A 27,953-nucleotide genomic window follows, 5' to 3' on the forward strand; every position below is an offset into this window, starting at 1 on the left:
GCTGGCTAGCCAGCAAGCAGGTAGCAATGAAAGTAGGAATCTTTCTTTTTAACCCTGTAAGGGGGTGGTGCACTGTACCCGAAGATACTGCCATATCGGGTCAATGCATAGGGCGACGGAAGCAAGCTTCGAAATCGGCCCCCGTTCTCAAAAATCCATTTAATATATGGGTCCCCAGATAGGGGACGTATCAGATATTAAACTGATAAGAACAGATACTACACTTGATCTTAGCCAAAAGGCCGAGAAGCGATAACCGTGAAAGGGGCGGGCCCAACAAGGTCCCCTTCATGGGCACTATCACTGCTTGCTGTCAGGGAGGCTGCCAGACAATTTTCCATGCACACTCTGGGCTGGGGGGCAGTCAACCACCAGTACACACAGCAGAACCTAAACCCATACCATTATTGCTAAGCAGCAAGACAGGGGCCCATTGCACTCCCACGGGGCCTTTTTAAATGCAATCCATAACCCGGATTTGCCAGGAACCCTTCTTACTCCTCCTACTTGCATGTGACACTGGGCTTAGGATCTGCATAGGAAACACACACACAAGCACACACCTACCTTTGTTGCCTGCAGATGCCTCCTTGGCTGTCCCCAAACGGTATCAAACCAACACCCACGGGAAGCTGTAAGCATAGAGGACATGCCTGCACCCCATTGGACTTACCTGTGTGGGTTAAATCCGGGTTATTTGACAACCTATGGCGGTGATGGTTCTGCTCAGGCAGAGCAGTGCTGATGCTCCTCATAAAGCTGTCGCTGCTGTGAAGGTTCTAGGTGACATCACAAATCCCTATGGTTACATACACAACAAAGCTGGGTTGTTGTTGTTTACACTCTGCAAGGCCTGTGGAAGTGAGTGACATCATAGCACTGTAGTTCTGAGGGTTCAAGATGGATGCAACAATCTCCTGTTGCTTCTATGAAGGCCGTAATAGACGACATCACCAAACAGCTCCATAGTCACATACACAGCAAAGGAGAGATGTTGTTTACACCTAGTGATGTCAGTGGTATTGAGTGACATCACAGCACAGTGCTAAGGCTCCTGGGCCTGGACACAGCAGCGGCTGCAATATCTCAACGGAGAATACGTTTATATCTATGTGTGTGTGTGCGCATATATATATATATATATATATATATATATATATATATATATATATATTTCTCCGCCGAAATCACTTTTAAACCCATTTCCACCTTTTTTTCCCTTCTCTTCCTCTTACTTTTTTTTCACGTTTTTTTACGTTTTTCTCCTTTTCGCCTCTTTTCTGGGCGTATTATTCTTCTTTTTCTTCTTTTTTTTCGTCTAATGCATACCCCATCAGTGCAGCAATGCTTATTCAATACCGCCAGCAGATGGAGACACTGGGGGATAATTTTCTAAGGATTTATACTGATTTTTCCTGTCTGAATTTGTCGCACAGAAAGTTGCAGGCCAAATATGTGTGACATTTCTGCGACTTTAGCTTCTAGAGCATTTTTACAACATTATACATAGGTGCTGAATACATAAAAAGCGACTGTTCAGCGACAGACAAGTCGCATCGGCTGAAAGTAGGCCAGAATGTCAGTCCATGTTGGAGCAGGTTTAGATACAGTCTAAAGCATAGATCTCAAAGTCTGTGCACAGAATTTAGCAAGGGCCTCGCACCTTCTGATGCATCAGGTAGGTGCACAATAGCATAGCCTAACCCTCTGTACTTTGGTCTATATTGATGCGGGACATAGACAGCCAGCTGATGACCAATCCATTAGTGCAATGGATGGCTGGAAGCATTTGTCTTTGCCTTTGCAATACCACAGAAGCAATGCATGGTCAATGTACAGCAATGACACACCTGTGTGAACAGCCAGGAGACCCCCCCCCCCCCCCCCCCATGTTATGTTACATAGTTACATAGTTAGTACGGTCGAAAAAAGACATATGTCCATCACGTTCAACCAGGGAATTAAGGGGTAGGGGTGTGGCGCGATATTGGGGAAGGGATGAGATTTTATATTTCTTCATAAGCATTAATCTTATTTTGTCAATTAGGAACATTCAGCACCCACCCGCTATCAAGGCAGCTGCCTATCATGTCATGCCCTACCTGCACAGGTGTGCTGGCTACTCAAATGATCCAATTAAGGAGGCCATTTAGTCAGCAGCAGCAGAAGTCCTGTGCCTGGACGCTCCAACAGGGGCCAGACACAAGCAGAAGCAGAAGCAGCAGAAGCAGCAGCAGCACCACCTTTTGTTTTTTGGCTGCAGCAGCAGCAAGGCCCACAGGGCTGGCTAGCTGGCTAGCCAGCAAGCAGGTAGCAATGAAAGTAGGAATCTTTCTTTTTAACCCTGTAAGGGGGTGGTGGCACTGTACCCGAAGATACTGCCATATCGGGTCAATGCATAGGGCGACGGAAGCAAGCTTCGAAATCGGCCCCCGTTCTCAAAAATCCATTTAATATATGGTCCCCAGATAGGGGACGTATCAGATATTAAACTGATAAGAACAGATACTACACTTGATCTTAGCCAAAAGGCCGAGAAGCGATAACCGTGAAAGGGGCGGGCCCAACAAGGTCCCCTTCATGGGCACTATCACTGCTTGCTGTCAAGAGGCTGCCAGACAATTTTCCATGCACACTCTGGGCTGGGGGGCAGTCAACCACCAGTACACACAGCAGAACCTAAACCCATACCATTATTGCTAAGCAGCAAGACAGGGGCCCATTGCACTCCCACGGGGCCTTTTTAAATGCAATCCATAACCCGGATTTGCCAGGAACCCTTCTTACTCCTCCTACTTGCATGTGACACTGGGCTTAGGATCTGCATAGGAAACACACACACAAGCACACACCTACCTTTGTTGCCTGCAGATGCCTCCTTGGCTGTCCCCAAACGGTATCAAACCAACACCCACGGGAAGCTGTAAGCATAGAGGACATGCCCTGCACCCCATTGGACTTACCTGTGTGGGTTAAATCCGGGTTATTTGACAACCTATGGCGGTGATGGTTCTGCTCAGGCAGAGCAGTGCTGATGCTCCTCATAAAGCTGTCGCTGCTGTGAAGGTTCTAGGTGACATCACAAATCCCTATGGTTACATACACAACAAAGCTGGGTTGTTGTTGTTTACACTCTGCAAGGCCTGTGGAAGTGAGTGACATCATAGCACTGTAGTTCTGAGGGTTCAAGATGGATGCAACAATCTCCTGTTGCTTCTATGAAGGCCGTAATAGACGACATCACCAAACAGCTCCATAGTCACATACACAGCAAAGGAGAGATGTTGTTTACACCTAGTGATGTCAGTGGTATTGAGTGACATCACAGCACAGTGCTAAGGCTCCTGGGCCTGGACACAGCAGCGGCTGCAATATCTCAACGGAGAATACGTTTATATCTATGTGTGTGTGTGCGCATATATATATATATATATATATATATATATATATATATATATTTTCTCCGCCGAAATCACTTTTAAACCCATTTCCACCTTTTTTTCCCTTCTCTTCCTCTTACTTTTTTTTCACGTTTTTTTACGTTTTTCTCCTTTTCGCCTCTTTTCTGGGCGTATTATTCTTCTTTTTCTTCTTTTTTTTCGTCTAATGCATACCCCATCAGTGCAGCAATGCTTATTCAATACCGCCAGCAGATGGAGACACTGGGGGATAATTTTCTAAGGATTTATACTGATTTTTCCTGTCTGAATTTGTCGCACAGAAAGTTGCAGGCCAAATATGTGTGACATTTCTGCGACTTTAGCTTCTAGAGCATTTTTACAACATTATACATAGGTGCTGAATACATAAAAAGCGACTGTTCAGCGACAGACAAGTCGCATCGGCTGAAAGTAGGCCAGAATGTCAGTCCATGTTGGAGCAGGTTTAGATACAGTCTAAAGCATAGATCTCAAAGTCTGTGCACAGAATTTAGCAAGGGCCTCGCACCTTCTGATGCATCAGGTAGGTGCACAATAGCATAGCCTAACCCTCTGTACTTTGGTCTATATTGATGCGGGACATAGACAGCCAGCTGATGACCAATCCATTAGTGCAATGGATGGCTGGAAGCATTTGTCTTTGCCTTTGCAATACCACAGAAGCAATGCATGGTCAATGTACAGCAATGACACACCTGTGTGAACAGCCAGGAGACCCCCCCCCCCCCCCCATGTTATGTTACATAGTTACATAGTTAGTACGGTCGAAAAAAGACATATGTCCATCACGTTCAACCAGGGAATTAAGGGGTAGGGGTGTGGCGCGATATTGGGGAAGGGATGAGATTTTATATTTCTTCATAAGCATTAATCTTATTTTGTCAATTAGGAACATCAGCACCCACCCGCTATCAAGGCAGCTGCCTATCATGTCATGCCCTACCTGCACAGGTGTGCTGGCTACTCAAATGATCCAATTAAGGAGGCCATTTAGTCAGCAGCAGCAGAAGTCCTGTGCCTGGACGCTCCAACAGGGGCCAGACACAAGCAGAAGCAGAAGCAGCAGAAGCAGCAGCAGCACCACCTTTTGTTTTTTGGCTGCAGCAGCAGCAAGGCCCACAGGGCTGGCTAGCTGGCTAGCCAGCAAGCAGGTAGCAATGAAAGTAGGAATCTTTCTTTTTAACCCTGTAAGGGGGTGGTGCACTGTACCCGAAGATACTGCCATATCGGGTCAATGCATAGGGCGACGGAAGCAAGCTTCGAAATCGGCCCCCGTTCTCAAAAATCCATTTAATATATGGTCCCCAGATAGGGGACGTATCAGATATTAAACTGATAAGAACAGATACTACACTTGATCTTAGCCAAAAGGCCGAGAAGCGATAACCGTGAAAGGGGCGGGCCCAACAAGGTCCCCTTCATGGGCACTATCACTGCTTGCTGTCAGGGAGGCTGCCAGACAATTTTCCATGCACACTCTGGGCTGGGGGGCAGTCAACCACCAGTACACACAGCAGAACCTAAACCCATACCATTATTGCTAAGCAGCAAGACAGGGGCCCATTGCACTCCCACGGGGCCTTTTTAAATGCAATCCATAACCCGGATTTGCCAGGAACCCTTCTTACTCCTCCTACTTGCATGTGACACTGGGCTTAGGATCTGCATAGGAAACACACACACAAGCACACACCTACCTTTGTTGCCTGCAGATGCCTCCTTGGCTGTCCCCAAACGGTATCAAACCAACACCCACGGGAAGCTGTAAGCATAGAGGACATGCCTGCACCCCATTGGACTTACCTGTGTGGGTTAAATCCGGGTTATTTGACAACCTATGGCGGTGATGGTTCTGCTCAGGCAGAGCAGTGCTGATGCTCCTCATAAAGCTGTCGCTGCTGTGAAGGTTCTAGGTGACATCACAAATCCCTATGGTTACATACACAACAAAGCTGGGTTGTTGTTGTTTACACTCTGCAAGGCCTGTGGAAGTGAGTGACATCATAGCACTGTAGTTCTGAGGGTTCAAGATGGATGCAACAATCTCCTGTTGCTTCTATGAAGGCCGTAATAGACGACATCACCAAACAGCTCCATAGTCACATACACAGCAAAGGAGAGATGTTGTTTACACCTAGTGATGTCAGTGGTATTGAGTGACATCACAGCACAGTGCTAAGGCTCCTGGGCCTGGACACAGCAGCGGCTGCAATATCTCAACGGAGAATACGTTTATATCTATGTGTGTGTGTGCGCATATATATATATATATATATATATATATATATATATATATATATATTTCTCCGCCGAAATCACTTTTAAACCCATTTCCACCTTTTTTTCCCTTCTCTTCCTCTTACTTTTTTTTCACGTTTTTTTACGTTTTTCTCCTTTTCGCCTCTTTTCTGGGCGTATTATTCTTCTTTTTCTTCTTTTTTTTCGTCTAATGCATACCCCATCAGTGCAGCAATGCTTATTCAATACCGCCAGCAGATGGAGACACTGGGGGATAATTTTCTAAGGATTTATACTGATTTTTCCTGTCTGAATTTGTCGCACAGAAAGTTGCAGGCCAAATATGTGTGACATTTCTGCGACTTTAGCTTCTAGAGCATTTTTACAACATTATACATAGGTGCTGAATACATAAAAAGCGACTGTTCAGCGACAGACAAGTCGCATCGGCTGAAAGTAGGCCAGAATGTCAGTCCATGTTGGAGCAGGTTTAGATACAGTCTAAAGCATAGATCTCAAAGTCTGTGCACAGAATTTAGCAAGGGCCTCGCACCTTCTGATGCATCAGGTAGGTGCACAATAGCATAGCCTAACCCTCTGTACTTTGGTCTATATTGATGCGGGACATAGACAGCCAGCTGATGACCAATCCATTAGTGCAATGGATGGCTGGAAGCATTTGTCTTTGCCTTTGCAATACCACAGAAGCAATGCATGGTCAATGTACAGCAATGACACACCTGTGTGAACAGCCAGGAGACCCCCCCCCCCCCCCCCCCCATGTTATGTTACATAGTTACATAGTTAGTACGGTCGAAAAAAGACATATGTCCATCACGTTCAACCAGGGAATTAAGGGGTAGGGGTGTGGCGCGATATTGGGGAAGGGATGAGATTTTATATTTCTTCATAAGCATTAATCTTATTTTGTCAATTAGGAACATTCAGCACCCACCCGCTATCAAGGCAGCTGCCTATCATGTCATGCCCTACCTGCACAGGTGTGCTGGCTACTCAAATGATCCAATTAAGGAGGCCATTTAGTCAGCAGCAGCAGAAGTCCTGTGCCTGGACGCTCCAACAGGGGCCAGACACAAGCAGAAGCAGAAGCAGCAGAAGCAGCAGCAGCACCACCTTTTGTTTTTTGGCTGCAGCAGCAGCAAGGCCCACAGGGCTGGCTAGCTGGCTAGCCAGCAAGCAGGTAGCAATGAAAGTAGGAATCTTTCTTTTTAACCCTGTAAGGGGGTGGTGCACTGTACCCGAAGATACTGCCATATCGGGTCAATGCATAGGGCGACGGAAGCAAGCTTCGAAATCGGCCCCCGTTCTCAAAAATCCATTTAATATATGGTCCCCAGATAGGGGACGTATCAGATATTAAACTGATAAGAACAGATACTACACTTGATCTTAGCCAAAAGGCCGAGAAGCGATAACCGTGAAAGGGGCGGGCCCAACAAGGTCCCCTTCATGGGCACTATCACTGCTTGCTGTCAGGGAGGCTGCCAGACAATTTTCCATGCACACTCTGGGCTGGGGGGCAGTCAACCACCAGTACACACAGCAGAACCTAAACCCATACCATTATTGCTAAGCAGCAAGACAGGGGCCCATTGCACTCCCACGGGGCCTTTTTAAATGCAATCCATAACCCGGATTTGCCAGGAACCCTTCTTACTCCTCCTACTTGCATGTGACACTGGGCTTAGGATCTGCATAGGAAACACACACACAAGCACACACCTACCTTTGTTGCCTGCAGATGCCTCCTTGGCTGTCCCCAAACGGTATCAAACCAACACCCACGGGAAGCTGTAAGCATAGAGGACATGCCTGCACCCCATTGGACTTACCTGTGTGGGTTAAATCCGGGTTATTTGACAACCTATGGCGGTGATGGTTCTGCTCAGGCAGAGCAGTGCTGATGCTCCTCATAAAGCTGTCGCTGCTGTGAAGGTTCTAGGTGACATCACAAATCCCTATGGTTACATACACAACAAAGCTGGGTTGTTGTTGTTTACACTCTGCAAGGCCTGTGGAAGTGAGTGACATCATAGCACTGTAGTTCTGAGGGTTCAAGATGGATGCAACAATCTCCTGTTGCTTCTATGAAGGCCGTAATAGACGACATCACCAAACAGCTCCATAGTCACATACACAGCAAAGGAGAGATGTTGTTTACACCTAGTGATGTCAGTGGTATTGAGTGACATCACAGCACAGTGCTAAGGCTCCTGGGCCTGGACACAGCAGCGGCTGCAATATCTCAACGGAGAATACGTTTATATCTATGTGTGTGTGTGCGCATATATATATATATATATATATATATATATATATATATATATATATATTTCTCCGCCGAAATCACTTTTAAACCCATTTCCACCTTTTTTTCCCTTCTCTTCCTCTTACTTTTTTTTCACGTTTTTTTACGTTTTTCTCCTTTTCGCCTCTTTTCTGGGCGTATTATTCTTCTTTTTCTTCTTTTTTTTCGTCTAATGCATACCCCATCAGTGCAGCAATGCTTATTCAATACCGCCAGCAGATGGAGACACTGGGGGATAATTTTCTAAGGATTTATACTGATTTTTCCTGTCTGAATTTGTCGCACAGAAAGTTGCAGGCCAAATATGTGTGACATTTCTGCGACTTTAGCTTCTAGAGCATTTTTACAACATTATACATAGGTGCTGAATACATAAAAAGCGACTGTTCAGCGACAGACAAGTCGCATCGGCTGAAAGTAGGCCAGAATGTCAGTCCATGTTGGAGCAGGTTTAGATACAGTCTAAAGCATAGATCTCAAAGTCTGTGCACAGAATTTAGCAAGGGCCTCGCACCTTCTGATGCATCAGGTAGGTGCACAATAGCATAGCCTAACCCTCTGTACTTTGGTCTATATTGATGCGGGACATAGACAGCCAGCTGATGACCAATCCATTAGTGCAATGGATGGCTGGAAGCATTTGTCTTTGCCTTTGCAATACCACAGAAGCAATGCATGGTCAATGTACAGCAATGACACACCTGTGTGAACAGCCAGGAGACCCCCCCCCCCCCCCCCCATGTTATGTTACATAGTTACATAGTTAGTACGGTCGAAAAAAGACATATGTCCATCACGTTCAACCAGGGAATTAAGGGGTAGGGGTGTGGCGCGATATTGGGGAAGGGATGAGATTTTATATTTCTTCATAAGCATTAATCTTATTTTGTCAATTAGGAACATTCAGCACCCACCCGCTATCAAGGCAGCTGCCTATCATGTCATGCCCTACCTGCACAGGTGTGCTGGCTACTCAAATGATCCAATTAAGGAGGCCATTTAGTCAGCAGCAGCAGAAGTCCTGTGCCTGGACGCTCCAACAGGGGCCAGACACAAGCAGAAGCAGAAGCAGCAGAAGCAGCAGCAGCACCACCTTTTGTTTTTTGGCTGCAGCAGCAGCAAGGCCCACAGGGCTGGCTAGCTGGCTAGCCAGCAAGCAGGTAGCAATGAAAGTAGGAATCTTTCTTTTTAACCCTGTAAGGGGGTGGTGCACTGTACCCGAAGATACTGCCATATCGGGTCAATGCATAGGGCGACGGAAGCAAGCTTCGAAATCGGCCCCCGTTCTCAAAAATCCATTTAATATATGGTCCCCAGATAGGGGACGTATCAGATATTAAACTGATAAGAACAGATACTACACTTGATCTTAGCCAAAAGGCCGAGAAGCGATAACCGTGAAAGGGGCGGGCCCAACAAGGTCCCCTTCATGGGCACTATCACTGCTTGCTGTCAGGGAGGCTGCCAGACAATTTTCCATGCACACTCTGGGCTGGGGGGCAGTCAACCACCAGTACACACAGCAGAACCTAAACCCATACCATTATTGCTAAGCAGCAAGACAGGGGCCCATTGCACTCCCACGGGGCCTTTTTAAATGCAATCCATAACCCGGATTTGCCAGGAACCCTTCTTACTCCTCCTACTTGCATGTGACACTGGGCTTAGGATCTGCATAGGAAACACACACACAAGCACACACCTACCTTTGTTGCCTGCAGATGCCTCCTTGGCTGTCCCCAAACGGTATCAAACCAACACCCACGGGAAGCTGTAAGCATAGAGGACATGCCTGCACCCCATTGGACTTACCTGTGTGGGTTAAATCCGGGTTATTTGACAACCTATGGCGGTGATGGTTCTGCTCAGGCAGAGCAGTGCTGATGCTCCTCATAAAGCTGTCGCTGCTGTGAAGGTTCTAGGTGACATCACAAATCCCTATGGTTACATACACAACAAAGCTGGGTTGTTGTTGTTTACACTCTGCAAGGCCTGTGGAAGTGAGTGACATCATAGCACTGTAGTTCTGAGGGTTCAAGATGGATGCAACAATCTCCTGTTGCTTCTATGAAGGCCGTAATAGACGACATCACCAAACAGCTCCATAGTCACATACACAGCAAAGGAGAGATGTTGTTTACACCTAGTGATGTCAGTGGTATTGAGTGACATCACAGCACAGTGCTAAGGCTCCTGGGCCTGGACACAGCAGCGGCTGCAATATCTCAACGGAGAATACGTTTATATCTATGTGTGTGTGTGCGCATATATATATATATATATATATATATATATATATATATATATATATATATTTCTCCGCCGAAATCACTTTTAAACCCATTTCCACCTTTTTTTCCCTTCTCTTCCTCTTACTTTTTTTTCACGTTTTTTTACGTTTTTCTCCTTTTCGCCTCTTTTCTGGGCGTATTATTCTTCTTTTTCTTCTTTTTTTTCGTCTAATGCATACCCCATCAGTGCAGCAATGCTTATTCAATACCGCCAGCAGATGGAGACACTGGGGGATCATTTTCTAAGGATTTATACTGATTTTTCCTGTCTGAATTTGTCGCACAGAAAGTTGCAGGCCAAATATGTGTGACATTTCTGCGACTTTAGCTTCTAGAGCATTTTTACAACATTATACATAGGTGCTGAATACATAAAAAGCGACTGTTCAGCGACAGACAAGTCGCATCGGCTGAAAGTAGGCCAGAATGTCAGTCCATGTTGGAGCAGGTTTAGATACAGTCTAAAGCATAGATCTCAAAGTCTGTGCACAGAATTTAGCAAGGGCCTCGCACCTTCTGATGCATCAGGTAGGTGCACAATAGCATAGCCTAACCCTCTGTACTTTGGTCTATATTGATGCGGGACATAGACAGCCAGCTGATGACCAATCCATTAGTGCAATGGATGGCTGGAAGCATTTGTCTTTGCCTTTGCAATACCACAGAAGCAATGCATGGTCAATGTACAGCAATGACACACCTGTGTGAACAGCCAGGAGACCCCCCCCCCCCCCCCCATGTTATGTTACATAGTTACATAGTTAGTACGGTCGAAAAAAGACATATGTCCATCACGTTCAACCAGGGAATTAAGGGGTAGGGGTGTGGCGCGATATTGGGGAAGGGATGAGATTTTATATTTCTTCATAAGCATTAATCTTATTTTGTCAATTAGGAACATTCAGCACCCACCCGCTATCAAGGCAGCTGCCTATCATGTCATGCCCTACCTGCACAGGTGTGCTGGCTACTCAAATGATCCAATTAAGGAGGCCATTTAGTCAGCAGCAGCAGAAGTCCTGTGCCTGGACGCTCCAACAGGGGCCAGACACAAGCAGAAGCAGAAGCAGCAGAAGCAGCAGCAGCACCACCTTTTGTTTTTTGGCTGCAGCAGCAGCAAGGCCCACAGGGCTGGCTAGCTGGCTAGCCAGCAAGCAGGTAGCAATGAAAGTAGGAATCTTTCTTTTTAACCCTGTAAGGGGGTGGTGCACTGTACCCGAAGATACTGCCATATCGGGTCAATGCATAGGGCGACGGAAGAAAGCTTCGAAATCGGCCCCCGTTCTCAAAAATCCATTTAATATATGGTCCCCAGATAGGGGACGTATCAGATATTAAACTGATAAGAACAGATACTACACTTGATCTTAGCCAAAAGGCCGAGAAGCGATAACCGTGAAAGGGGCGGGCCCAACAAGGTCCCCTTCATGGGCACTATCACTGCTTGCTGTCAGGGAGGCTGCCAGACAATTTTCCATGCACACTCTGGGCTGGGGGGCAGTCAACCACCAGTACACACAGCAGAACCTAAACCCATACCATTATTGCTAAGCAGCAAGACAGGGGCCCATTGCACTCCCACGGGGCCTTTTTAAATGCAATCCATAACCCGGATTTGCCAGGAACCCTTCTTACTCCTCCTACTTGCATGTGACACTGGGCTTAGGATCTGCATAGGAAACACACACACAAGCACACACCTACCTTTGTTGCCTGCAGATGCCTCCTTGGCTGTCCCCAAACGGTATCAAACCAACACCCACGGGAAGCTGTAAGCATAGAGGACATGCCTGCACCCCATTGGACTTACCTGTGTGGGTTAAATCCGGGTTATTTGACAACCTATGGCGGTGATGGTTCTGCTCAGGCAGAGCAGTGCTGATGCTCCTCATAAAGCTGTCGCTGCTGTGAAGGTTCTAGGTGACATCACAAATCCCTATGGTTACATACACAACAAAGCTGGGTTGTTGTTGTTTACACTCTGCAAGGCCTGTGGAAGTGAGTGACATCATAGCACTGTAGTTCTGAGGGTTCAAGATGGATGCAACAATCTCCTGTTGCTTCTATGAAGGCCGTAATAGACGACATCACCAAACAGCTCCATAGTCACATACACAGCAAAGGAGAGATGTTGTTTACACCTAGTGATGTCAGTGGTATTGAGTGACATCACAGCACAGTGCTAAGGCTCCTGGGCCTGGACACAGCAGCGGCTGCAATATCTCAACAGAGAATACGTTTATATCTATGTGTGTGTGTGCGCATATATATATATATATATATATATATATATATATATATATATATTTCTCCGCCGAAATCACTTTTAAACCCATTTCCACCTTTTTTTCCCTTCTCTTCCTCTTACTTTTTTTTCACGTTTTTTTACGTTTTTCTCCTTTTCGCCTCTTTTCTGGGCGTATTATTCTTCTTTTTCTTCTTTTTTTTCGTCTAATGCATACCCCATCAGTGCAGCAATGCTTATTCAATACCGCCAGCAGATGGAGACACTGGGGGATAATTTTCTAAGGATTTATACTGATTTTTCCTGTCTGAATTTGTCGCACAGAAAGTTGCAGGCCAAATATGTGTGACATTTCTGCGACTTTAGCTTCTAGAGCATTTTTACAACATTATACATAGGTGCTGAATACATAAAAAGCGACTGTTCAGCGACAGACAAGTCGCATCGGCTGAAAGTAGGCCAGAATGTCAGTCCATGTTGGAGCAGGTTTAGATACAGTCTAAAGCATAGATCTCAAAGTCTGTGCACAGAATTTAGCAAGGGCCTCGCACCTTCTGATGCATCAGGTAGGTGCACAATAGCATAGCCTAACCCTCTGTACTTTGGTCTATATTGATGCGGGACATAGACAGCCAGCTGATGACCAATCCATTAGTGCAATGGATGGCTGGAAGCATTTGTCTTTGCCTTTGCAATACCACAGAAGCAATGCATGGTCAATGTACAGCAATGACACACCTGTGTGAACAGCCAGGAGACCCCCCCCCCCCCCCCCATGTTATGTTACATAGTTACATAGTTAGTACGGTCGAAAAAAGACATATGTCCATCACGTTCAACCAGGGAATTAAGGGGTAGGGGTGTGGCGCGATATTGGGGAAGGGATGAGATTTTATATTTCTTCATAAGCATTAATCTTATTTTGTCAATTAGGAACATTCAGCACCCACCCGCTATCAAGGCAGCTGCCTATCATGTCATGCCCTACCTGCACAGGTGTGCTGGCTACTCAAATGATCCAATTAAGGAGGCCATTTAGTCAGCAGCAGCAGAAGTCCTGTGCCTGGACGCTCCAACAGGGGCCAGACACAAGCAGAAGCAGAAGCAGCAGAAGCAGCAGCAGCACCACCTTTTGTTTTTTGGCTGCAGCAGCAGCAAGGCCCACAGGGCTGGCTAGCTGGCTAGCCAGCAAGCAGGTAGCAATGAAAGTAGGAATCTTTCTTTTTAACCCTGTAAGGGGGTGGTGCACTGTACCCGAAGATACTGCCATATCGGGTCAATGCATAGGGCGACGGAAGCAAGCTTCGAAATCGGCCCCCGTTCTCAAAAATCCATTTAATATATGGTCCCCAGATAGGGGACGTATCAGATATTAAACTGATAAGAACAGATACTACACTTGATCTTAGCCAAAAGGCCGAGAAGCGATAACCGTGAAAGGGGCGGGCCCAACAAGGTCCCCTTCATGGGCACTATCACTGCTTGCTGTCAGGGAGGCTGCCAGACAATTTTCCATGCACACTCTGGGCTGGGGGGCAGTCAACCACCAGTACACACAGCAGAACCTAAACCCATACCATTATTGCTAAGCAGCAAGACAGGGGCCCATTGCACTCCCACGGGGCCTTTTTAAATGCAATCCATAACCCGGATTTGCCAGGAACCCTTCTTACTCCTCCTACTTGCATGTGACACTGGGCTTAGGATCTGCATAGGAAACACACACACAAGCACACACCTACCTTTGTTGCCTGCAGATGCCTCCTTGGCTGTCCCCAAACGGTATCAAACCAACACCCACGGGAAGCTGTAAGCATAGAGGACATGCCTGCACCCCATTGGACTTACCTGTGTGGGTTAAATCCGGGTTATTTGACAACCTATGGCGGTGATGGTTCTGCTCAGGCAGAGCAGTGCTGATGCTCCTCATAAAGCTGTCGCTGCTGTGAAGGTTCTAGGTGACATCACAATCCCTATGGTTACATACACAACAAAGCTGGGTTGTTGTTGTTTACACTCTGCAAGGCCTGTGGAAGTGAGTGACATCATAGCACTGTAGTTCTGAGGGTTCTAGATGGATGCAACAATCTCCTGTTGCTTCTATGAAGGCCATAATAGACGACATCACCAAACAGCTCCATAGTCACATACACAGCAAAGGAGAGATGTTGTTTACACCTAGTGATGTCAGTGGTATTGAGTGACATCACAGCACAGTGCTAAGGCTCCTCGGCCTGGACACAGCAGCGGCTGCAATATCTCAACGGAGAATACGTTTCTATATATGTGTGTGTGTGCGCGTATATATATATATATATATATATATATATATATATATATATATATATATATATATATTTCTCCGCCGAAATCACTTTTAAACCCATTTCCACCTTTTTTTCCCTTCTCTTCCTCTTACTTTTTTTTCACGTTTTTTTACGTTTTTCTCCTTTTCGCCTCTTTTCTGGGCGTATTATTCTTCTTTTTCTTCTTTTTTTTCGTCTAATGCATACCCCATCAGTGCAGCAATGCTTATTCAATACCGCCAGCAGATGGAGACACTGGGGGATAATTTTCTAAGGATTTATACTGATTTTTCCTGTCTGAATTTGTCGCACAGAAAGTTGCAGGCCAAATATGTGTGACATTTCTGCGACTTTAGCTTCTAGAGCATTTTTACAACATTATACATAGGTGCTGAATACATAAAAAGCGACTGTTCAGCGACAGACAAGTCGCATCGGCTGAAAGTAGGCCAGAATGTCAGTCCATGTTGGAGCAGGTTTAGATACAGTCTAAAGCATAGATCTCAAAGTCTGTGCACAGAATTTAGCAAGGGCCTCGCACCTTCTGATGCATCAGGTAGGTGCACTATAGCATAGCCTAACCCTCTGTACTTTGGTCTATATTGATGCGGGACATAGACAGCCAGCTGATGACCAATCCATTGATGCAATGGATGGCTGGAAGCATTTGTCTTTGCCTTTGCAATACCACAGAAGCAATGCATGGTCAATGTACAGCAATGACACACCTGTGTGAACAGCCAGGAGACCCCCCCATGTTATGTTACATAGTTACATAGTTAGTACGGTCGAAAAAAGACATATGTCCATCAAGTTCAACCAGGGAATTAAGGGGTAGGGGTGTGGCGCGATATTGGGGAAGGGATGAGATTTTATATTTCTTCATAAGCATTAATCTTATTTTGTCAATTAGGAACATTCAGCACCCACCCGCTATCAAGGCAGCTGCCTATCATGTCATGCCCTACCTGCACAGGTGTGCTGGCTACTCAAATGATCCAATTAAGGAGGCCATTTAGTCAGCAGCAGCAGAAGTCCTGTGCCTGGACGCTCCAACAGCGGCCAGACACAAGCAGAAGCAGCAGAAGCAGCAGCAGCACCACCTTTTGTTTTTTGGCTGCAGCAGCAGCAGCAGCAGCAAGGCCCACAGGGCTGGCTAGCTGGCTAGCCAGCAAGCAGGTAGCAATGAAAGTAGGAATCTTTCTTTTTAACCCTGTAAGGGGGTGGTGCACTGTACCCGAAGATACTGCCATATCGGGTCAATGCATAGGGCGACGGAAGCAAGCTTCGAAATCGGCCCCCGTTCTCAAAAATCCATTTAATATATGGTCTCCAGATAGGGGACGTATCAGATATTAAACTGATAAGAACAGATACTACACTTGATCTTAGCCAAAAGGCCGAGAAGCGATAACCGTGAAAGGGGCGGGCCCAACAAGGTCCCCTTCATGGGCACTATCACTGCTTGCTGTCAGGGAGGCTGCCAGACAATTTTCCATGCACACTCTGGGCTGGGGGGCAGTCAACCACCAGTACACACAGCAGAACCTAAACCCATACCATTATTGCTAAGCAGCAAGACAGGGGCCCATTGCACTCCCACGGGGCCTTTTTAAATGCAATCCATAACCCGGATTTGCCAGGAACCCTTCTTACTCCTCCTACTTGCATGTGACACTGGGCTTAGGATCTGCATAGGAAACACACACACAAGCACACACCTACCTTTGTTGCCTGCAGATGCCTCCTTGGCTGTCCCCAAACGGTATCAAACCAACACCCACGGGAAGCTGTAAGCATAGAGGACATGCCTGCACCCCATTGGACTTACCTGTGTGGGTTAAATCCGGGTTATTTGACAACCTATGGCGGTGATGGTTCTGCTCAGGCAGAGCAGTGCTGATGCTCCTCATAAAGCTGTCGCCGCTGTGAAGGTTCTAGGTGACATCACAATCCCTATGGTTACATACACAACAAAGCTGGGTTGTTGTTGTTTACACTCTGCAAGGCCTGTGGAAGTGAGTGACATCATAGCACTGTAGTTCTGAGGGTTCTAGATGGATGCAACAATCTCCTGTTGCTTCTATGAAGGCCATAATAGACGACATCACCAAACAGCTCCATAGTCACATACACAGCAAAGGAGAGATGTTGTTTACACCTAGTGATGTCAGTGGTATTGAGTGACATCACAGCACAGTGCTAAGGCTCCTGGGCCTGGACACAGCAGCGGCTGCAATATCTCAATGGAGAATACGTTTATATATATGTGTGTGTGTGCGCGTATATATATATATATATATATATATATATATATATATATATATATTTCTCCGCCGAAATCACTTTTAAACCCATTTCCACCTTTTTTTCCCTTCTCTTCCTCTTACTTTTTTTTCACGTTTTTTTACGTTTTTCTCCTTTTCGCCTCTTTTCTGGGCGTATTATTCTTCTTTTTCTTCTTTTTTTTCGTCTAATGCATACCCCATCAGTGCAGCAATGCTTATTCAATACCGCCAGCAGATGGAGACACTGGGGGATAATTTTCTAAGGATTTATACTGATTTTTCCTGTCTGAATTTGTCGCACAGAAAGTTGCAGGCCAAATATGTGTGACATTTCTGCGACTTTAGCTTCTAGAGCATTTTTACAACATTATACATAGGTGCTGAATACATAAAAAGCGACTGTTCAGCGACAGACAAGTCGCATCGGCTGAAAGTAGGCCAGAATGTCAGTCCATGTTGGAGCAGGTTTAGATACAGTCTAAAGCATAGATCTCAAAGTCTGTGCACAGAATTTAGCAAGGGCCTCGCACCTTCTGATGCATCAGGTAGGTGCACTATAGCATAGCCTAACCCTCTGTACTTTGGTCTATATTGATGCGGGACATAGACAGCCAGCTGATGACCAATCCATTAGTGCAATGGATGGCTGGAAGCATTTGTCTTTGCCTTTGCAATACCACAGAAGCAATGCATGGTCAATGTACAGCAATGACACACCTGTGTGAACAGCCAGGAGACCCCCCCATGTTATGTTACATAGTTACATAGTTAGTACGGTCGAAAAAAGACATATGTCCATCAAGTTCAACCAGGGAATTAAGGGGTAGGGGTGTGGCGCGATATTGGGGAAGGGATGAGATTTTATATTTCTTCATAAGCATTAATCTTATTTTGTCAATTAGGAACATTCAGCACCCACCCGCTATCAAGGCAGCTGCCTATCATGTCATGCCCTACCTGCACAGGTGTGCTGGCTACTCAAATGATCCAATTAAGGAGGCCATTTAGTCAGCAGCAGCAGAAGTCCTGTGCCTGGACGCTCCAACAGCGGCCAGACACAAGCAGAAGCAGCAGAAGCAGCAGCAGCACCACCTTTTGTTTTTTGGCTGCAGCAGCAGCAGCAGCAGCAAGGCCCACAGGGCTGGCTAGCTGGCTAGCCAGCAAGCAGGTAGCAATGAAAGTAGGAATCTTTCTTTTTAACCCTGTAAGGGGGTGGTGCACTGTACCCGAAGATACTGCCATATCGGGTCAATGCATAGGGCGACGGAAGCAAGCTTCGAAATCGGCCCCCGTTCTCAAAAATCCATTTAATATATGGTCCCCAGATAGGGGACGTATCAGATATTAAACTGATAAGAACAGATACTACACTTGATCTTAGCCAAAAGGCCGAGAAGCGATAACCGTGAAAGGGGCGGGCCCAACAAGGTCCCCTTCATGGGCACTATCACTGCTTGCTGTCAGGGAGGCTGCCAGACAATTTTCCATGCACACTCTGGGCTGGGGGGCAGTCAACCACCAGTACACACAGCAGAACCTAAACCCATACCATTATTGCTAAGCAGCAAGACAGGGGCCCATTGCACTCCCACGGGGCCTTTTTAAATGCAATCCATAACCCGGATTTGCCAGGAACCCTTCTTACTCCTCCTACTTGCATGTGACACTGGGCTTAGGATCTGCATAGGAAACACACACACAAGCACACACCTACCTTTGTTGCCTGCAGATGCCTCCTTGGCTGTCCCCAAACGGTATCAAACCAACACCCACGGGAAGCTGTAAGCATAGAGGACATGCCTGCACCCCATTGGACTTACCTGTGTGGGTTAAATCCGGGTTATTTGACAACCTATGGCGGTGATGGTTCTGCTCAGGCAGAGCAGTGCTGATGCTCCTCATAAAGCTGTCGCTGCTGTGAAGGTTCTAGGTGACATCACAATCCCTATGGTTACATACACAACAAAGCTGGGTTGTTGTTGTTTACACTCTGCAAGGCCTGTGGAAGTGAGTGACATCATAGCACTGTAGTTCTGAGGGTTCTAGATGGATGCAACAATCTCCTGTTGCTTCTATGAAGGCCATAATAGACGACATCACCAAACAGCTCCATAGTCACATACACAGCAAAGGAGAGATGTTGTTTACACCTAGTGATGTCAGTGGTATTGAGTGACATCACAGCACAGTGCTAAGGCTCCTGGGCCTGGACACAGCAGCGGCTGCAATATCTCAACGGAGAATACGTTTATATATATGTGTGTGTGTGCGCGTATATATATATATATATATATATATATATATATATATATTTCTCCGCCGAAATCACTTTTAAACCCATTTCCACCTTTTTTTCCCTTCTCTTCCTCTTACTTTTTTTTCACGTTTTTTTACGTTTTTCTCCTTTTCGCCTCTTTTCTGGGCGTATTATTCTTCTTTTTCTTCTTTTTTTTCGTCTAATGCATACCCCATCAGTGCAGCAATGCTTATTCAATACCGCCAGCAGATGGAGACACTGGGGGATAATTTTCTAAGGATTTATACTGATTTTTCCTGTCTGAATTTGTCGCACAGAAAGTTGCAGGCCAAATATGTGTGACATTTCTGCGACTTTAGCTTCTAGAGCATTTTTACAACATTATACATAGGTGCTGAATACATAAAAAGCGACTGTTCAGCGACAGACAAGTCGCATCGGCTGAAAGTAGGCCAGAATGTCAGTCCATGTTGGAGCAGGTTTAGATACAGTCTAAAGCATAGATCTCAAAGTCTGTGCACAGAATTTAGCAAGGGCCTCGCACCTTCTGATGCATCAGGTAGGTGCACTATAGCATAGCCTAACCCTCTGTACTTTGGTCTATATTGATGCGGGACATAGACAGCCAGCTGATGACCAATCCATTAGTGCAATGGATGGCTGGAAGCATTTGTCTTTGCCTTTGCAATACCACAGAAGCAATGCATGGTCAATGTACAGCAATGACACACCTGTGTGAACAGCCAGGAGACCCCCCCATGTTATGTTACATAGTTACATAGTTAGTACGGTCGAAAAAAGACATATGTCCATCAAGTTCAACCAGGGAATTAAGGGGTAGGGGTGTGGCGCGATATTGGGGAAGGGATGAGATTTTATATTTCTTCATAAGCATTAATCTTATTTTGTCAATTAGGAACATTCAGCACCCACCCGCTATCAAGGCAGCTGCCTATCATGTCATGCCCTACCTGCACAGGTGTGCTGGCTACTCAAATGATCCAATTAAGGAGGCCATTTAGTCAGCAGCAGCAGAAGTCCTGTGCCTGGACGCTCCAACAGCGGCCAGACACAAGCAGAAGCAGCAGAAGCAGCAGCAGCACCACCTTTTGTTTTTTGGCTGCAGCAGCAGCAGCAGCAGCAGCAGCAAGGCCCACAGGGCTGGCTAGCTGGCTAGCCAGCAAGCAGGTAGCAATGAAAGTAGGAATCTTTCTTTTTAACCCTGTAAGGGGGTGGTGCACTGTACCCGAAGATACTGCCATATCGGGTCAATGCATAGGGCGACGGAAGCAAGCTTCGAAATCGGCCCCCGTTCTCAAAAATCCATTTAATATATGGTCCCCAGATAGGGGACGTATCAGATATTAAACTGATAAGAACAGATACTACACTTGATCTTAGCCAAAAGGCCGAGAAGCGATAACCGTGAAAGGGGCGGGCCCAACAAGGTCCCCTTCATGGGCACTATCACTGCTTGCTGTCAGGGAGGCTGCCAGACAATTTTCCATGCACACTCTGGGCTGGGGGGCAGTCAACCACCAGTACACACAGCAGAACCTAAACCCATACCATTATTGCTAAGCAGCAAGACAGGGGCCCATTGCACTCCCACGGGGCCTTTTTAAATGCAATCCATAACCCGGATTTGCCAGGAACCCTTCTTACTCCTCCTACTTGCATGTGACACTGGGCTTAGGATCTGCATAGGAAACACACACACAAGCACACACCTACCTTTGTTGCCTGCAGATGCCTCCTTGGCTGTCCCCAAACGGTATCAAACCAACACCCACGGGAAGCTGTAAGCATAGAGGACATGCCTGCACCCCATTGGACTTACCTGTGTGGGTTAAATCCGGGTTATTTGACAACCTATGGCGGTGATGGTTCTGCTCAGGCAGAGCAGTGCTGATGCTCCTCATAAAGCTGTCGCTGCTGTGAAGGTTCTAGGTGACATCACAATCCCTATGGTTACATACACAACAAAGCTGGGTTGTTGTTGTTTACACTCTGCAAGGCCTGTGGAAGTGAGTGACATCATAGCACTGTAGTTCTGAGGGTTCTAGATGGATGCAACAATCTCCTGTTGCTTCTATGAAGGCCATAATAGACGACATCACCAAACAGCTCCATAGTCACATACACAGCAAAGGAGAGATGTTGTTTACACCTAGTGATGTCAGTGGTATTGAGTGACATCACAGCACAGTGCTAAGGCTCCTGGGCCTGGACACAGCAGCGGCTGCAATATCTCAACGGAGAATACGTTTATATATATGTGTGTGTGTGCGCGTATATATATATATATATATATATATATATATATATATATATATATATATTTCTCCGCCAAAATCACTTTTAAACCCATTTCCACCTTTTTTTCCCTTCTCTTCCTCTTACTTTTTTTTCACGTTTTTTTACGTTTTTCTCCTTTTCGCCTCTTTTCTGGGCGTATTATTCTTCTTTTTCTTCTTTTTTTTCGTCTAATGCATACCCCATCAGTGCAGCAATGCTTATTCAATACCGCCAGCAGATGGAGACACTGGGGGATAATTTTCTAAGGATTTATACTGATTTTTCCTGTCTGAATTTGTCGCACAGAAAGTTGCAGGCCAAATATGTGTGACATTTCTGCGACTTTAGCTTCTAGAGCATTTTTACAACATTATACATAGGTGCTGAATACATAAAAAGCGACTGTTCAGCGACAGACAAGTCGCATCGGCTGAAAGTAGGCCAGAATGTCAGTCCATGTTGGAGCAGGTTTAGATACAGTCTAAAGCATAGATCTCAAAGTCTGTGCACAGAATTTAGCAAGGGCCTCGCACCTTCTGATGCATCAGGTAGGTGCACTATAGCATAGCCTAACCCTCTGTACTTTGGTCTATATTGATGCGGGACATAGACAGCCAGCTGATGACCAATCCATTAGTGCAATGGATGGCTGGAAGCATTTGTCTTTGCCTTTGCAATACCACAGAAGCAATGCATGGTCAATGTACAGCAATGACACACCTGTGTGAACAGCCAGGAGACCCCCCCATGTTATGTTACATAGTTACATAGTTAGTACGGTCGAAAAAAGACATATGTCCATCAAGTTCAACCAGGGAATTAAGGGGTAGGGGTGTGGCGCGATATTGGGGAAGGGATGAGATTTTATATTTCTTCATAAGCATTAATCTTATTTTGTCAATTAGGAACATTCAGCACCCACCCGCTATCAAGGCAGCTGCCTATCATGTCATGCCCTACCTGCACAGGTGTGCTGGCTACTCAGATGATCCAATTAAGGAGGCCATTTAGTCAGCAGCAGCAGAAGTCCTGTGCCTGGACGCTCCAACAGCGGCCAGACACAAGCAGAAGCAGCAGAAGCAGCAGCAGCACCACCTTTTGTTTTTTGGCTGCAGCAGCAGCAGCAGCAGCAGCAGCAAGGCCCACAGGGCTGGCTAGCTGGCTAGCCAGCAAGCAGGTAGCAATGAAAGTAGGAATCTTTCTTTTTAACCCTGTAAGGGGGTGGTGCACTGTACCCGAAGATACTGCCATATCGGGTCAATGCATAGGGCGACGGAAGCAAGCTTCGAAATCGGCCCCCGTTCTCAAAAATCCATTTAATATATGGTCCCCAGATAGGGGACGTATCAGATATTAAACTGATAAGAACAGATACTACACTTGATCTTAGCCAAAAGGCCGAGAAGCGATAACCGTGAAAGGGGCGGGCCCAACAAGGTCCCCTTCATGGGCACTATCACTGCTTGCTGTCAGGGAGGCTGCCAGACAATTTTCCATGCACACTCTGGGCTGGGGGGCAGTCAACCACCAGTACACACAGCAGAACCTAAACCCATACCATTATTGCTAAGCAGCAAGACAGGGGCCCATTGCACTCCCACGGGGCCTTTTTAAATGCAATCCATAACCCGGATTTGCCAGGAACCCTTCTTACTCCTCCTACTTGCATGTGACACTGGGCTTAGGATCTGCATAGGAAACACACACACAAGCACACACCTACCTTTGTTGCCTGCAGATGCCTCCTTGGCTGTCCCCAAACGGTATCAAACCAACACCCACGGGAAGCTGTAAGCATAGAGGACATGCCTGCACCCCATTGGACTTACCTGTGTGGGTTAAATCCGGGTTATTTGACAACCTATGGCGGTGATGGTTCTGCTCAGGCAGAGCAGTGCTGATGCTCCTCATAAAGCTGTCGCTGCTGTGAAGGTTCTAGGTGACATCACAATCCCTATGGTTACATACACAACAAAGCTGGGTTGTTGTTGTTTACACTCTGCAAGGCCTGTGGAAGTGAGTGACATCATAGCACTGTAGTTCTGAGGGTTCTAGATGGATGCAACAATCTCCTGTTGCTTCTATGAAGGCCATAATAGACGACATCACCAAACAGCTCCATAGTCACATACACAGCAAAGGAGAGATGTTGTTTACACCTAGTGATGTCAGTGGTATTGAGTGACATCACAGCACAGTGCTAAGGCTCCTGGGCCTGGACACAGCAGCGGCTGCAATATCTCAACGGAGAATACGTTTATATATATGTGTGTGTGTGCGCGTATATATATATATATATATATATATATATATATATATATATATATTTCTCCGCCGAAATCACTTTTAAACCCATTTCCACCTTTTTTTCCCTTCTCTTCCTCTTACTTTTTTTTCACGTTTTTTTACGTTTTTCTCCTTTTCGCCTCTTTTCTGGGCGTATTATTCTTCTTTTTCTTCTTTTTTTTCGTCTAATGCATACCCCATCAGTGCAGCAATGCTTATTCAATACCGCCAGCAGATGGAGACACTGGGGGATAATTTTCTAAGGATTTATACTGATTTTTCCTGTCTGAATTTGTCGCACAGAAAGTTGCAGGCCAAATATGTGTGACATTTCTGCGACTTTAGCTTCTAGAGCATTTTTACAACATTATACATAGGTGCTGAATACATAAAAAGCGACTGTTCAGCGACAGACAAGTCGCATCGGCTGAAAGTAGGCCAGAATGTCAGTCCATGTTGGAGCAGGTTTAGATACAGTCTAAAGCATAGATCTCAAAGTCTGTGCACAGAATTTAGCAAGGGCCTCGCACCTTCTGATGCATCAGGTAGGTGCACTATAGCATAGCCTAACCCTCTGTACTTTGGTCTATATTGATGCGGGACATAGACAGCCAGCTGATGACCAATCCATTAGTGCAATGGATGGCTGGAAGCATTTGTCTTTGCCTTTGCAATACCACAGAAGCAATGCATGGTCAATGTACAGCAATGACACACCTGTGTGAACAGCCAGGAGACCCCCCCATGTTATGTTACATAGTTACATAGTTAGTACGGTCGAAAAAAGACATATGTCCATCAAGTTCAACCAGGGAATTAAGGGGTAGGGGTGTGGCGCGATATTGGGGAAGGGATGAGATTTTATATTTCTTCATAAGCATTAATCTTATTTTGTCAATTAGGAACATTCAGCACCCACCCGCTATCAAGGCAGCTGCCTATCATGTCATGCCCTACCTGCACAGGTGTGCTGGCTACTCAAATGATCCAATTAAGGAGGCCATTTAGTCAGCAGCAGCAGAAGTCCTGTGCCTGGACGCTCCAACAGCGGCCAGACACAAGCAGAAGCAGCAGAAGCAGCAGCAGCACCACCTTTTGTTTTTTGGCTGCAGCAGCAGCAGCAGCAGCAGCAGCAGCAAGGCCCACAGGGCTGGCTAGCTGGCTAGCCAGCAAGCAGGTAGCAATGAAAGTAGGAATCTTTCTTTTTAACCCTGTAAGGGGGTGGTGCACTGTACCCGAAGATACTGCCATATCGGGTCAATGCATAGGGCGACGGAAGCAAGCTTCGAAATCGGCCCCCGTTCTCAAAAATCCATTTAATATATGGTCCCCAGATAGGGGACGTATCAGATATTAAACTGATAAGAACAGATACTACACTTGATCTTAGCCAAAAGGCCGAGAAGCGATAACCGTGAAAGGGGCGGGCCCAACAAGGTCCCCTTCATGGGCACTATCACTGCTTGCTGTCAGGGAGGCTGCCAGACAATTTTCCATGCACACTCTGGGCTGGGGGGCAGTCAACCACCAGTACACACAGCAGAACCTAAACCCATACCATTATTGCTAAGCAGCAAGACAGGGGCCCATTGCACTCCCACGGGGCCTTTTTAAATGCAATCCATAACCCGGATTTGCCAGGAACCCTTCTTACTCCTCCTACTTGCATGTGACACTGGGCTTAGGATCTGCATAGGAAACACACACACAAGCACACACCTACCTTTGTTGCCTGCAGATGCCTCCTTGGCTGTCCCCAAACGGTATCAAACCAACACCCACGGGAAGCTGTAAGCATAGAGGACATGCCTGCACCCCATTGGACTTACCTGTGTGGGTTAAATCCGGGTTATTTGACAACCTATGGCGGTGATGGTTCTGCTCAGGCAGAGCAGTGCTGATGCTCCTCATAAAGCTGTCGCTGCTGTGAAGGTTCTAGGTGACATCACAATCCCTATGGTTACATACACAACAAAGCTGGGTTGTTGTTGTTTACACTCTGCAAGGCCTGTGGAAGTGAGTGACATCATAGCACTGTAGTTCTGAGGGTTCTAGATGGATGCAACAATCTCCTGTTGCTTCTATGAAGGCCATAATAGACGACATCACCAAACAGCTCCATAGTCACATACACAGCAAAGGAGAGATGTTGTTTACACCTAGTGATGTCAGTGGTATTGAGTGACATCACAGCACAGTGCTAAGGCTCCTGGGCCTGGACACAGCAGCGGCTGCAATATCTCAACGGAGAATACGTTTATATATATGTGTGTGTGTGCGCGTATATATATATATATATATATATATATATATATATATATATATATATATATTTCTCCGCCAAAATCACTTTTAAACCCATTTCCACCTTTTTTTCCCTTCTCTTCCTCTTACTTTTTTTTCACGTTTTTTTACGTTTTTCTCCTTTTCGCCTCTTTTCTGGGCGTATTATTCTTCTTTTTCTTCTTTTTTTTCGTCTAATGCATACCCCATCAGTGCAGCAATGCTTATTCAATACCGCCAGCAGATGGAGACACTGGGGGATAATTTTCTAAGGATTTATACTGATTTTTCCTGTCTGAATTTGTCGCACAGAAAGTTGCAGGCCAAATATGTGTGACATTTCTGCGACTTTAGCTTCTAGAGCATTTTTACAACATTATACATAGGTGCTGAATACATAAAAAGCGACTGTTCAGCGACAGACAAGTCGCATCGGCTGAAAGTAGGCCAGAATGTCAGTCCATGTTGGAGCAGGTTTAGATACAGTCTAAAGCATAGATCTCAAAGTCTGTGCACAGAATTTAGCAAGGGCCTCGCACCTTCTGATGCATCAGGTAGGTGCACTATAGCATAGCCTAACCCTCTGTACTTTGGTCTATATTGATGCGGGACATAGACAGCCAGCTGATGACCAATCCATTAGTGCAATGGATGGCTGGAAGCATTTGTCTTTGCCTTTGCAATACCACAGAAGCAATGCATGGTCAATGTACAGCAATGACACACCTGTGTGAACAGCCAGGAGACCCCCCCATGTTATGTTACATAGTTACATAGTTAGTACGGTCGAAAAAAGACATATGTCCATCAAGTTCAACCAGGGAATTAAGGGGTAGGGGTGTGGCGCGATATTGGGGAAGGGATGAGATTTTATATTTCTTCATAAGCATTAATCTTATTTTGTCAATTAGGAACATTCAGCACCCACCCGCTATCAAGGCAGCTGCCTATCATGTCATGCCCTACCTGCACAGGTGTGCTGGCTACTCAGATGATCCAATTAAGGAGGCCATTTAGTCAGCAGCAGCAGAAGTCCTGTGCCTGGACGCTCCAACAGCGGCCAGACACAAGCAGAAGCAGCAGCAGCACCACCTTTTGTTTTTTGGCTGCAGCAGCAGCAGCAGCAGCAAGGCCCACAGGGCTGGCTAGCTGGCTAGCCAGCAAGCAGGTAGCAATGAAAGTAGGAATCTTTCTTTTTAACCCTGTAAGGGGGTGGTGCACTGTACCCGAAGATACTGCCATATCGGGTCAATGCATAGGGCGACGGAAGCAAGCTTCGAAATCGGCCCCCGTTCTCAAAAATCCATTTAATATATGGTCCCCAGATAGGGGACGTATCAGATATTAAACTGATAAGAACAGATACTACACTTGATCTTAGCCAAAAGGCCGAGAAGCGATAACCGTGAAAGGGGCGGGCCCAACAAGGTCCCCTTCATGGGCACTATCACTGCTTGCTGTCAGGGAGGCTGCCAGACAATTTTCCATGCACACTCTGGGCTGGGGGGCAGTCAACCACCAGTACACACAGCAGAACCTAAACCCATACCATTATTGCTAAGCAGCAAGACAGGGGCCCATTGCACTCCCACGGGGCCTTTTTAAATGCAATCCATAACCCGGATTTGCCAGGAACCCTTCTTACTCCTCCTACTTGCATGTGACACTGGGCTTAGGATCTGCATAGGAAAC

At 46.2% G+C, this 27,953-nt stretch overlaps 13 non-coding genes across 13 annotated transcripts; all 13 read right to left on the minus strand.

Moving 5' to 3' along the window:
• Positions 1 to 62: 62 nt before the first annotated feature.
• LOC130306810 (U2 spliceosomal RNA) lies at positions 63 to 254 on the minus strand. Its single transcript, XR_008856104.1, has one exon. It is a non-coding gene; the product is annotated as a U2 spliceosomal RNA (small nuclear RNA).
• Positions 255 to 2,353: 2,099 nt separating this feature from the next.
• Positions 2,354 to 2,544, minus strand: LOC130306812 (U2 spliceosomal RNA). The gene has a single exon (XR_008856106.1). It is a non-coding gene; the product is annotated as a U2 spliceosomal RNA (small nuclear RNA).
• Positions 2,545 to 4,633: 2,089 nt separating this feature from the next.
• On the minus strand, positions 4,634 to 4,824 carry LOC130306796 (U2 spliceosomal RNA). The gene has a single exon (XR_008856090.1). It is a non-coding gene; the product is annotated as a U2 spliceosomal RNA (small nuclear RNA).
• A 2,097-nt stretch (positions 4,825 to 6,921) lies between these two features.
• LOC130306807 (U2 spliceosomal RNA) lies at positions 6,922 to 7,112 on the minus strand. Its single transcript, XR_008856101.1, has one exon. It is a non-coding gene; the product is annotated as a U2 spliceosomal RNA (small nuclear RNA).
• Positions 7,113 to 9,209: 2,097 nt separating this feature from the next.
• On the minus strand, positions 9,210 to 9,400 carry LOC130306819 (U2 spliceosomal RNA). Its single transcript, XR_008856112.1, has one exon. It is a non-coding gene; the product is annotated as a U2 spliceosomal RNA (small nuclear RNA).
• A 2,098-nt stretch (positions 9,401 to 11,498) lies between these two features.
• LOC130306814 (U2 spliceosomal RNA) lies at positions 11,499 to 11,689 on the minus strand. Its single transcript, XR_008856108.1, has one exon. It is a non-coding gene; the product is annotated as a U2 spliceosomal RNA (small nuclear RNA).
• Positions 11,690 to 13,781: 2,092 nt separating this feature from the next.
• Positions 13,782 to 13,972, minus strand: LOC130306822 (U2 spliceosomal RNA). Its single transcript, XR_008856113.1, has one exon. It is a non-coding gene; the product is annotated as a U2 spliceosomal RNA (small nuclear RNA).
• Positions 13,973 to 16,070: 2,098 nt separating this feature from the next.
• On the minus strand, positions 16,071 to 16,261 carry LOC130306813 (U2 spliceosomal RNA). Its single transcript, XR_008856107.1, has one exon. It is a non-coding gene; the product is annotated as a U2 spliceosomal RNA (small nuclear RNA).
• Positions 16,262 to 18,347: 2,086 nt separating this feature from the next.
• LOC130306786 (U2 spliceosomal RNA) lies at positions 18,348 to 18,538 on the minus strand. Its single transcript, XR_008856080.1, has one exon. It is a non-coding gene; the product is annotated as a U2 spliceosomal RNA (small nuclear RNA).
• A 2,086-nt stretch (positions 18,539 to 20,624) lies between these two features.
• LOC130306787 (U2 spliceosomal RNA) lies at positions 20,625 to 20,815 on the minus strand. The gene has a single exon (XR_008856081.1). It is a non-coding gene; the product is annotated as a U2 spliceosomal RNA (small nuclear RNA).
• A 2,096-nt stretch (positions 20,816 to 22,911) lies between these two features.
• On the minus strand, positions 22,912 to 23,102 carry LOC130306788 (U2 spliceosomal RNA). The gene has a single exon (XR_008856082.1). It is a non-coding gene; the product is annotated as a U2 spliceosomal RNA (small nuclear RNA).
• A 2,095-nt stretch (positions 23,103 to 25,197) lies between these two features.
• Positions 25,198 to 25,388, minus strand: LOC130306789 (U2 spliceosomal RNA). The gene has a single exon (XR_008856083.1). It is a non-coding gene; the product is annotated as a U2 spliceosomal RNA (small nuclear RNA).
• Positions 25,389 to 27,471: 2,083 nt separating this feature from the next.
• LOC130306790 (U2 spliceosomal RNA) lies at positions 27,472 to 27,662 on the minus strand. Its single transcript, XR_008856084.1, has one exon. It is a non-coding gene; the product is annotated as a U2 spliceosomal RNA (small nuclear RNA).
• Positions 27,663 to 27,953: the final 291 nt, after the last annotated feature.

Source organism: Hyla sarda, unplaced genomic scaffold, assembly GCF_029499605.1.
Source record: "Hyla sarda isolate aHylSar1 unplaced genomic scaffold, aHylSar1.hap1 scaffold_1405, whole genome shotgun sequence".
In the NCBI taxonomy this organism is placed as follows: Eukaryota; Metazoa; Chordata; class Amphibia; order Anura; family Hylidae; genus Hyla; species Hyla sarda.